Source organism: Macrosteles quadrilineatus, unplaced genomic scaffold (assembly GCF_028750875.1).
Source record: "Macrosteles quadrilineatus isolate MER2022 unplaced genomic scaffold, UCM_ALF_1.0 Scaffold_3__2_contigs__length_128488019, whole genome shotgun sequence".
NCBI classification, from domain to species: Eukaryota; Metazoa; Arthropoda; class Insecta; order Hemiptera; family Cicadellidae; genus Macrosteles; species Macrosteles quadrilineatus.
Window position 1 is genome coordinate 14,683,868 of NW_026542596.1, and position 11,517 is coordinate 14,695,384.

General features: G+C 35.8%; 1 long non-coding RNA gene across 1 annotated transcript; it reads right to left on the reverse strand.

Annotated features, from left to right (window-relative positions):
* Window positions 1-2,455: 2,455 nt before the first annotated feature.
* Window positions 2,456-10,790, reverse strand: LOC128991097 (uncharacterized). Its single transcript, XR_008490595.1, has 3 exons — window positions 10,405-10,790; window positions 6,284-6,438; window positions 2,456-2,677 (listed from the first exon to the last, which is right to left on the reverse strand). It is a non-coding gene; the product is annotated as an uncharacterized LOC128991097 (long non-coding RNA).
* Window positions 10,791-11,517: the final 727 nt, after the last annotated feature.

Genomic DNA, 11,517 nt, shown 5'->3' on the forward strand with positions numbered 1-11,517 from the left:
TATATGTTTATAGATCGCAAAACAAAAACATAGAAAAATATGATGGTTTTACAGGAAAGAATTCAAGGTGTACTTTGGTCTGGAAAGGTTATGAAATACAACAAGTAGTCAACAATTCCTTATTTACCCTGGAACGAACCGACACTTGGGACTGTGATTTATATAGTTCTATGATTCTGCAGTTTGCAAGTTTTCTGGGTCCTGTCCTATCAAACTTTAACGTGCATGCTTGTGGATTTGTTACGAGGGGAACCGATTACCTGTAATCCTGTGGACTCATAGCACTACATTTATTTCAGACTCTAAAATCAGTTCATCCCAGAGTTCAGAAGGTCTTGTGCACCGTGTGTTTGTGTCCTGTATTATTGTCCATATTTATTTATTGCATGTTATTGCCTGTTATTTTTTGCATGTATATATTGCCTGTTTTTTTTTTGCATGTATATATTGCTTGCCGTATTTATAGCTTGCATTTATAGCCTTGTCTACCCTGGAACAGACCGATACACGGGACTGTTATTTATGCAGTTCTATGATTCTGCAGTTTGCAAGTTTTCTGGGTCCTGTCCTATCAAACTTTAACGTGCATGCTTGTGGATTTGTTACGAGGGGAACCGATGACCTGTAATCTTGTGGACTCGTAGCACTACATTTATTTCAGACTCTAAAGTCAGTTCATCCCAGAGTTCAGAAGGTCTTGAGCACCGTGTGTTTGTGTCCTGTATTATTGTCTGTATTTATTTATTGCATGTTATTGCCTATTTTTTTTGCATGTACATATTGCTTGCCTGTAGCTTGCCGTATTTATAGATTGCATTTATAGCCTTGTCTACCCTGGAACAGACCGATACACGGGACTGTTATTTATGCAGTTCTATGATTCTGCAGTTTGCAAGTTTTCTGGGTCCTGTCCTATCAAACTTTAACGTGCATGCTTGTGGATTTGTTACGAGGGGAACCGATGACCTGTAATCTTGTGGACTCGTAGCACTACATTTATTTCAGACTCTAAAGTCAGTTCATCCCAGAGTACAGAAGGTCTTGAGCACCGTGTGTTTGTGTCCTGTATTATTGTCTGTATTTATTTATTGCATGTTATTGCCTATTTTTTTTTGCATGTACATATTGCTTGCCTGTAGCTTGCCGTATTTATAGCTTGCATTTATAGCCTTGTCTACCCTGGAACGGACCGACACACGGGACTGTTATTTATGCAGTTCTATGATTCTGCAGTTTGCAAGTTTTCTGGGTCCTGTCCTATCAAACTTTAACGTGCATGCTTGTGGATTTGTTACGAGGGGAACCGATGACCTGTAATCTTGTGGACTCGTAGCACTACATTTATTTCAGACTCTAAAGTCAGTTCATCTCAGAGTTCAGAAGGTCTTGAGCACCGTGTGTTTGTGTCCATTTATTGCATGTATATATTGCTTGTTATTTTTTGCATGTATATATTGCCTGTTTTTTTTTTGCATGTATATATTGCTTGCCTGTAGCTTGCCGTATTTATAGCTTGCATTTATAGCCTTGTCTACCCTGGAACGGACCGATACACGGGACTGTTATTTATGCAGTTCTATGATTCTGCAGTTTGCAAGTTTTCTGGGTCCTGTCCTATCAAACTTTAACGTGCATGCTTGTGGATTTGTTACGAGGGGAACCGATGACCTGTAATCTTGCAGACTCCTAGCACTACATTTATTTCAGACTCTAAAATCAGTTCATCTCAGAGTTCAGAAGGTATCGTACACCTCTTGTTGTTCCTTCATAACTCTTCTCAGCCAAATTTTCAGGTGATGAATCTCTAGCAAACACAAGTTCCAAGTATTACCATTTTATATTACTACTCTATTACATATGGAAATAGTCTGGAAAAAATCACAAACAATGCGTGAAATCATAGTGAAAGAAAAATGTTGGAACTCATATCTTCTGAGCCAAATTTTTAGTAGAGAAATCTACAGCAAACACTAGTAGAGTAGAGACAAAAATGTATCCAACAAAACTAAGTACAGTATGAATAAAGGAACAAAATAATTACTCTTATAGGTTCTAGTGTAATTAATATAACTCTTGTCCTCTTCTAAATCTTGTCTTTTTAGACTTTGTTTTAGATTTTCAAATTGTATTGAGCGACTTATCTATCAATGGAAATTCGTATAGTTCTTTCTGATATCTTGGAACTTTCTACACGAAGATCACATAAGCTCCACCTCTTGCAATAAGTGCTAAGGTAATTTTGTTTGATTTTTTAAATAATTAAATAAAATATAATATCAATGTTTAGTTATGATGAACAAATAAGCAATATTATAGTAATTTTTAACAAAATTGTCTTCAATATTGCAAAAATGTTTTTATACTTTTTTTCAACAACAAGAGAAAGGACACTCTAGACTTGTTTGGTTTGATATCAAAGAATTTATTTATTTATTTATATGTACATACCAACGGCAGAGCCATTTGAATTAAAGTAATAGCATTAATAGTAGTATAATTATTTAATAGTAAGTATGTTGTACGTCTAACATTTTGACATTCCTTGTTGCAGTCATATCACTGAGGTGACAGTCAATCGTAGCAAAAGTTTATTGAGGGAAGTAACGCAACTGTAGCCTGCACTACGTCAACCTCCTCCAACACTTAAGTCGCAGGTGAATATCCTATGTTTGATAACCTAATAGAAACAAATTAATCAATGGTTGTTTCATAGACTGACACTGTAAAAGGTTTCTTGAGCTAAAACATGAGGAGTTTCCTTCTTTCTAAAACATAATACAGTATACTTTTTGTCATACTGTTGCAAAATCAGCAAATTATAGCTTATTGTTTCACTCCTGTTAATAGTTCAACATATCAACAGTATAATGTACAATAACATAATATAGGTCGGCCGCTTAGAAAACAACCTGCGCAAAATTTTTAGGTAACGGCGAGGGAGGGTATGTTTCCCCTCTCCGCCAATGTCCGTTTTCACACTGCACGACATGACACCGCGGTAGGACACCGACACGGTGCTGCCCCGGTGTTGTGGGAGTTGGAATCATTTGTTACCAAATGGGACTGTTTAGACAATGATATAATAACATTTCATGATGCTCAAATATTGATGCGATTTAGGCTATACAATATTTTTTGCAGGACCAATCTTTCTCAAGTTATAAAGAACGTAATTGTTTACATTTTGATCAGTTGGATAATTTAATAGCTGATAATATTTTAAAAGGTTGGGGGTGGAGCGGCAGCATATTGGGGGAAGGGCCATAGTCTGTCTCACTCCCATAGCTCGGTATCTCTCTTTCCCACCAATGCTATGAGGAGGACGCTTTCCAAGCGGCCAACCTATAGTAATACTGTAGACTGAATTATTGAACCACTTATTAAAAAAGCTGCTCATTTGCTTTAGAAAAATTGAAAACCTTTTTGAAGTTGTTTTGAAAATAAAGTTCATCACAATGGCAAAGTTGTCTTTTCAACCCCTGCTCATTTTCCAACCTCGGGCCATGCCTTTTCATATACTTAGCAGCAATGAATTTAACAATAGTTTTTTCAGTGAAACATACATACGTAATACCGGTAACTACTTTTGTAATCGAATGAAAACATTGGTTTAATTATTTGAAAGTAAATATTTAAATACTTTGTTGCAGATAGCTCACTGTTGTTACCTACCTTGACCTGGACGAGTTGTGAACCGTAAATAAAGATCAACTGTAACACTAAGGGGATTCAACAATCGATAGTGTGAAGGAAGCAGCAATCTGGATTCCCCTTTTTGCAGGTTTTTGGTTACTGTCGTACTAGTATTACATTTATTTATATTGGGTATGTCTTTGGCAATCACCCTTAAGATTGATTCTTAGAAACACAGAAGAAATACCGGTCAATTAGAACTGGTTGTTTGACATAATGGCTAAAAAGAATTGCAATAGCAGTTATCAAAGTTGAAAACACATATAGTGGTGATATGAACTACGAAGAAATCAAGGGGTACTTTGGCCTGGAAAGGTTATGAAATACGACAAGTAGTCAACAATTCCTTATTTACCCTGGAACGGACCGATACACGGGACTGTGATTTATGCAGTTCTATGATTCTGCAGTTTGCAAGTTTTCTGGGTCCTGTCCTATCAAACATTATGTGGATTTGTTACGAGGGGAACCGATGACTTGAAATCTTGCAGACTCCTAGCACTATATTTATTGCAGACTCTAAAATCAGTTCATCTCAGAGTTCAGAAGGTATCGTACACCTCTTGTTGTTCCTTCATAACTCTTCTGAGTCAAATTTTCAGGTGATGAATCAGCAGCAAACACAAGTTCCAAGTATTAGTATTTTATATTACTACTCTTATTACATATGAAACTCTAGTCAATAGATAATCACAATCAATGTGAAATATATCATAGAGTAAGGGAAAGATTTGAACTTCAAAGTATGCAATTGATCATCTTTTGCTATGTATATGTTTATAGATCGCAAAACAAAAACATAGAAAAATATGATGGTTTTACAGGAAAGAATTCAAGGTGTACTTTGGTCTGGAAAGGTTATGAAATACAACAAGTAGTCAACAATTCCTTATTTACCCTGGAACGAACCGACACTTGGGACTGTGATTTATATAGTTCTATGATTCTGCAGTTTGCAAGTTTTCTGGGTCCTGTCCTATCAAACTTTAACGTGCATGCTTGTGGATTTGTTACGAGGGGAACCGATTACCTGTAATCCTGTGGACTCATAGCACTACATTTATTTCAGACTCTAAAATCAGTTCATCCCAGAGTTCAGAAGGTCTTGTGCACCGTGTGTTTGTGTCCTGTATTATTGTCCATATTTATTTATTGCATGTTATTGCCTGTTATTTTTTGCATGTATATATTGCCTGTTTTTTTTTTGCATGTATATATTGCTTGCCGTATTTATAGCTTGCATTTATAGCCTTGTCTACCCTGGAACAGACCGATACACGGGACTGTTATTTATGCAGTTCTATGATTCTGCAGTTTGCAAGTTTTCTGGGTCCTGTCCTATCAAACTTTAACGTGCATGCTTGTGGATTTGTTACGAGGGGAACCGATGACCTGTAATCTTGTGGACTCGTAGCACTACATTTATTTCAGACTCTAAAGTCAGTTCATCCCAGAGTTCAGAAGGTCTTGAGCACCGTGTGTTTGTGTCCTGTATTATTGTCTGTATTTATTTATTGCATGTTATTGCCTATTTTTTTTGCATGTACATATTGCTTGCCTGTAGCTTGCCGTATTTATAGATTGCATTTATAGCCTTGTCTACCCTGGAACAGACCGATACACGGGACTGTTATTTATGCAGTTCTATGATTCTGCAGTTTGCAAGTTTTCTGGGTCCTGTCCTATCAAACTTTAACGTGCATGCTTGTGGATTTGTTACGAGGGGAACCGATGACCTGTAATCTTGCAGACTCCTAGCACTACATTTATTTCAGACTCTAAAATCAGTTCATCTCAGAGTTCAGAAGGTATCGTACACCTCTTGTTGTTCCTTCATAACTCTTCTCAGCCAAATTTTCAGGTGATGAATCTCTAGCAAACACAAGTTCCAAGTATTACCATTTTATATTACTACTCTATTACATATGGAAATAGTCTGGAAAAAATCACAAACAATGCGTGAAATCATAGTGAAAGAAAAATGTTGGAACTCATATCTTCTGAGCCAAATTTTTAGTAGAGAAATCTACAGCAAACACTAGTAGAGTAGAGACAAAAATGTATCCAACAAAACTAAGTACAGTATGAATAAAGGAACAAAATAATTACTCTTATAGGTTCTAGTGTAATTAATATAACTCTTGTCCTCTTCTAAATCTTGTCTTTTTAGACTTTGTTTTAGATTTTCAAATTGTATTGAGCGACTTATCTATCAATGGAAATTCGTATAGTTCTTTCTGATATCTTGGAACTTTCTACACGAAGATCACATAAGCTCCACCTCTTGCAATAAGTGCTAAGGTAATTTTGTTTGATTTTTTAAATAATTAAATAAAATATAATATCAATGTTTAGTTATGATGAACAAATAAGCAATATTATAGTAATTTTTAACAAAATTGTCTTCAATATTGCAAAAATGTTTTTATACTTTTTTTCAACAACAAGAGAAAGGACACTCTAGACTTGTTTGGTTTGATATCAAAGAATTTATTTATTTATTTATATGTACATACCAACGGCAGAGCCATTTGAATTAAAGTAATAGCATTAATAGTAGTATAATTATTTAATAGTAAGTATGTTGTACGTCTAACATTTTGACATTCCTTGTTGCAGTCATATCACTGAGGTGACAGTCAATCGTAGCAAAAGTTTATTGAGGGAAGTAACGCAACTGTAGCCTGCACTACGTCAACCTCCTCCAACACTTAAGTCGCAGGTGAATATCCTATGTTTGATAACCTAATAGAAACAAATTAATCAATGGTTGTTTCATAGACTGACACTGTAAAAGGTTTCTTGAGCTAAAACATGAGGAGTTTCCTTCTTTCTAAAACATAATACAGTATACTTTTTGTCATACTGTTGCAAAATCAGCAAATTATAGCTTATTGTTTCACTCCTGTTAATAGTTCAACATATCAACAGTATAATGTACAATAACATAATATAGGTCGGCCGCTTAGAAAACAACCTGCGCAAAATTTTTAGGTAACGGCGAGGGAGGGTATGTTTCCCCTCTCCGCCAATGTCCGTTTTCACACTGCACGACATGACACCGCGGTAGGACACCGACACGGTGCTGCCCCGGTGTTGTGGGAGTTGGAATCATTTGTTACCAAATGGGACTGTTTAGACAATGATATAATAACATTTCATGATGCTCAAATATTGATGCGATTTAGGCTATACAATATTTTTTGCAGGACCAATCTTTCTCAAGTTATAAAGAACGTAATTGTTTACATTTTGATCAGTTGGATAATTTAATAGCTGATAATATTTTAAAAGGTTGGGGGTGGAGCGGCAGCATATTGGGGGAAGGGCCATAGTCTGTCTCACTCCCATAGCTCGGTATCTCTCTTTCCCACCAATGCTATGAGGAGGACGCTTTCCAAGCGGCCAACCTATAGTAATACTGTAGACTGAATTATTGAACCACTTATTAAAAAAGCTGCTCATTTGCTTTAGAAAAATTGAAAACCTTTTTGAAGTTGTTTTGAAAATAAAGTTCATCACAATGGCAAAGTTGTCTTTTCAACCCCTGCTCATTTTCCAACCTCGGGCCATGCCTTTTCATATACTTAGCAGCAATGAATTTAACAATAGTTTTTTCAGTGAAACATACATACGTAATACCGGTAACTACTTTTGTAATCGAATGAAAACATTGGTTTAATTATTTGAAAGTAAATATTTAAATACTTTGTTGCAGATAGCTCACTGTTGTTACCTACCTTGACCTGGACGAGTTGTGAACCGTAAATAAAGATCAACTGTAACACTAAGGGGATTCAACAATCGATAGTGTGAAGGAAGCAGCAATCTGGATTCCCCTTTTTGCAGGTTTTTGGTTACTGTCGTACTAGTATTACATTTATTTATATTGGGTATGTCTTTGGCAATCACCCTTAAGATTGATTCTTAGAAACACAGAAGAAATACCGGTCAATTAGAACTGGTTGTTTGACATAATGGCTAAAAAGAATTGCAATAGCAGTTATCAAAGTTGAAAACACATATAGTGGTGATATGAACTACGAAGAAATCAAGGGGTACTTTGGCCTGGAAAGGTTATGAAATACGACAAGTAGTCAACAATTCCTTATTTACCCTGGAACGGACCGATACACGGGACTGTGATTTATGCAGTTCTATGATTCTGCAGTTTGCAAGTTTTCTGGGTCCTGTCCTATCAAACATTATGTGGATTTGTTACGAGGGGAACCGATGACTTGAAATCTTGCAGACTCCTAGCACTATATTTATTGCAGACTCTAAAATCAGTTCATCTCAGAGTTCAGAAGGTATCGTACACCTCTTGTTGTTCCTTCATAACTCTTCTGAGTCAAATTTTCAGGTGATGAATCAGCAGCAAACACAAGTTCCAAGTATTAGTATTTTATATTACTACTCTTATTACATATGAAACTCTAGTCAATAGATAATCACAATCAATGTGAAATATATCATAGAGTAAGGGAAATATTTGAACTTCAAAGTATGCAATTGATCATCTTTTGCTATGTATATGTTTATAGATCGCAAAACAAAAACATAGAAAAATATGATGGTTTTACAGGAAAGAATTCAAGGTGTACTTTGGTCTGGAAAGGTTATGAAATACAACAAGTAGTCAACAATTCCTTATTTACCCTGGAACGAACCGACACTTGGGACTGTGATTTATATAGTTCTATGATTCTGCAGTTTGCAAGTTTTCTGGGTCCTGTCCTATCAAACTTTAACGTGCATGCTTGTGGATTTGTTACGAGGGGAACCGATTACCTGTAATCCTGTGGACTCATAGCACTACATTTATTTCAGACTCTAAAATCAGTTCATCCCAGAGTTCAGAAGGTCTTGTGCACCGTGTGTTTGTGTCCTGTATTATTGTCCATATTTATTTATTGCATGTTATTGCCTGTTATTTTTTGCATGTATATATTGCCTGTTTTTTTTTTTTGCATGTATATATTGCTTGCCGTATTTATAGCTTGCATTTATAGCCTTGTCTACCCTGGAACAGACCGATACACGGGACTGTTATTTATGCAGTTCTATGATTCTGCAGTTTGCAAGTTTTCTGGGTCCTGTCCTATCAAACTTTAACGTGCATGCTTGTGGATTTGTTACGAGGGGAACCGATGACCTGTAATCTTGTGGACTCGTAGCACTACATTTATTTCAGACTCTAAAGTCAGTTCATCCCAGAGTTCAGAAGGTCTTGAGCACCGTGTGTTTGTGTCCTGTATTATTGTCTGTATTTATTTATTGCATGTTATTGCCTATTTTTTTTTGCATGTACATATTGCTTGCCTGTAGCTTGCCGTATTTATAGCTTGCATTTATAGCCTTGTCTACCCTGGAACGGACCGACACACGGGACTGTTATTTATGCAGTTCTATGATTCTGCAGTTTGCAAGTTTTCTGGGTCCTGTCCTATCAAACTTTAACGTGCATGCTTGTGGATTTGTTACGAGGGGAACCGATGACCTGTAATCTTGTGGACTCGTAGCACTACATTTATTTCAGACTCTAAAGTCAGTTCATCTCAGAGTTCAGAAGGTCTTGAGCACCGTGTGTTTGTGTCCATTTATAGCATGTATATATTGCTTGTTATTTTTTGCATGTATATATTGCCTGTTTTTTTTTTGCATGTATATATTGCTTGCCTGTAGCTTGCCGTATTTATAGCTTGCATTTATAGCCTTGTCTACCCTGGAACGGACCGATACACGGGACTGTTATTTATGCAGTTCTATGATTCTGCAGTTTGCAAGTTTTCTGGGTCCTGTCCTATCAAACTTTAACGTGCATGCTTGTGGATTTGTTACGAGGGGAACCGATGACCTGTAATCTTGCAGACTCCTAGCACTACATTTATTTCAGACTCTAAAATCAGTTCATCTCAGAGTTCAGAAGGTATCGTACACCTCTTGTTGTTCCTTCATAACTCTTCTCAGCCAAATTTTCAGGTGATGAATCTCTAGCAAACACAAGTTCCAAGTATTACCATTTTATATTACTACTCTATTACATATGGAAATAGTCTGGAAAAAATCACAAACAATGCGTGAAATCATAGTGAAAGAAAAATGTTGGAACTCATATCTTCTGAGCCAAATTTTTAGTAGAGAAATCTACAGCAAACACTAGTAGAGTAGAGACAAAAATGTATCCAACAAAACTAAGTACAGTATGAATAAAGGAACAAAATAATTACTCTTATAGGTTCTAGTGTAATTAATATAACTCTTGTCCTCTTCTAAATCTTGTCTTTTTAGACTTTGTTTTAGATTTTCAAATTGTATTGAGCGACTTATCTATCAATGGAAATTCGTATAGTTCTTTCTGATATCTTGGAACTTTCTACACGAAGATCACATAAGCTCCACCTCTTGCAATAAGTGCTAAGGTAATTTTGTTTGATTTTTTAAATAATTAAATAAAATATAATATCAATGTTTAGTTATGATGAACAAATAAGCAATATTATAGTAATTTTTAACAAAATTGTCTTCAATATTGCAAAAATGTTTTTATACTTTTTTTCAACAACAAGAGAAAGGACACTCTAGACTTGTTTGGTTTGATATCAAAGAATTTATTTATTTATTTATATGTACATACCAACGGCAGAGCCATTTGAATTAAAGTAATAGCATTAATAGTAGTATAATTATTTAATAGTAAGTATGTTGTACGTCTAACATTTTGACATTCCTTGTTGCAGTCATATCACTGAGGTGACAGTCAATCGTAGCAAAAGTTTATTGAGGGAAGTAACGCAACTGTAGCCTGCACTACGTCAACCTCCTCCAACACTTAAGTCGCAGGTGAATATCCTATGTTTGATAACCTAATAGAAACAAATTAATCAATGGTTGTTTCATAGACTGACACTGTAAAAGGTTTCTTGAGCTAAAACATGAGGAGTTTCCTTCTTTCTAAAACATAATACAGTATACTTTTTGTCATACTGTTGCAAAATCAGCAAATTATAGCTTATTGTTTCACTCCTGTTAATAGTTCAACATATCAACAGTATAATGTACAATAACATAATATAGGTCGGCCGCTTAGAAAACAACCTGCGCAAAATTTTTAGGTAACGGCGAGGGAGGGTATGTTTCCCCTCTCCGCCAATGTCCGTTTTCACACTGCACGACATGACACCGCGGTAGGACACCGACACGGTGCTGCCCCGGTGTTGTGGGAGTTGGAATCATTTGTTACCAAATGGGACTGTTTAGACAATGATATAATAACATTTCATGATGCTCAAATATTGATGCGATTTAGGCTATACAATATTTTTTGCAGGACCAATCTTTCTCAAGTTATAAAGAACGTAATTGTTTACATTTTGATCAGTTGGATAATTTAATAGCTGATAATATTTATAAAAGGTTGGGGGTGGAGCGGCAGCATATTGGGGGAAGGGCCATAGTCTGTCTCACTCCCATAGCTCGGTATCTCTCTTTCCCACCAATGCTATGAGGAGGACGCTTTCCAAGCGGCCAACCTATAGTAATACTGTAGACTGAATTATTGAACCACTTATTAAAAAAGCTGCTCATTTGCTTTAGAAAAATTGAAAACCTTTTTGAAGTTGTTTTGAAAATAAAGTTCATCACAATGGCAAAGTTGTCTTTTCAACCCCTGCTCATTTTCCAACCTCGGGCCATGCCTTTTCATATACTTAGCAGCAATGAATTTAACAATAGTTTTTTCAGTGAAACATACATACGTAATACCGGTAACTACTTTTGTAATCGAATGAAAACATTGGTTTAATTATTTGAAAGTAAATATTT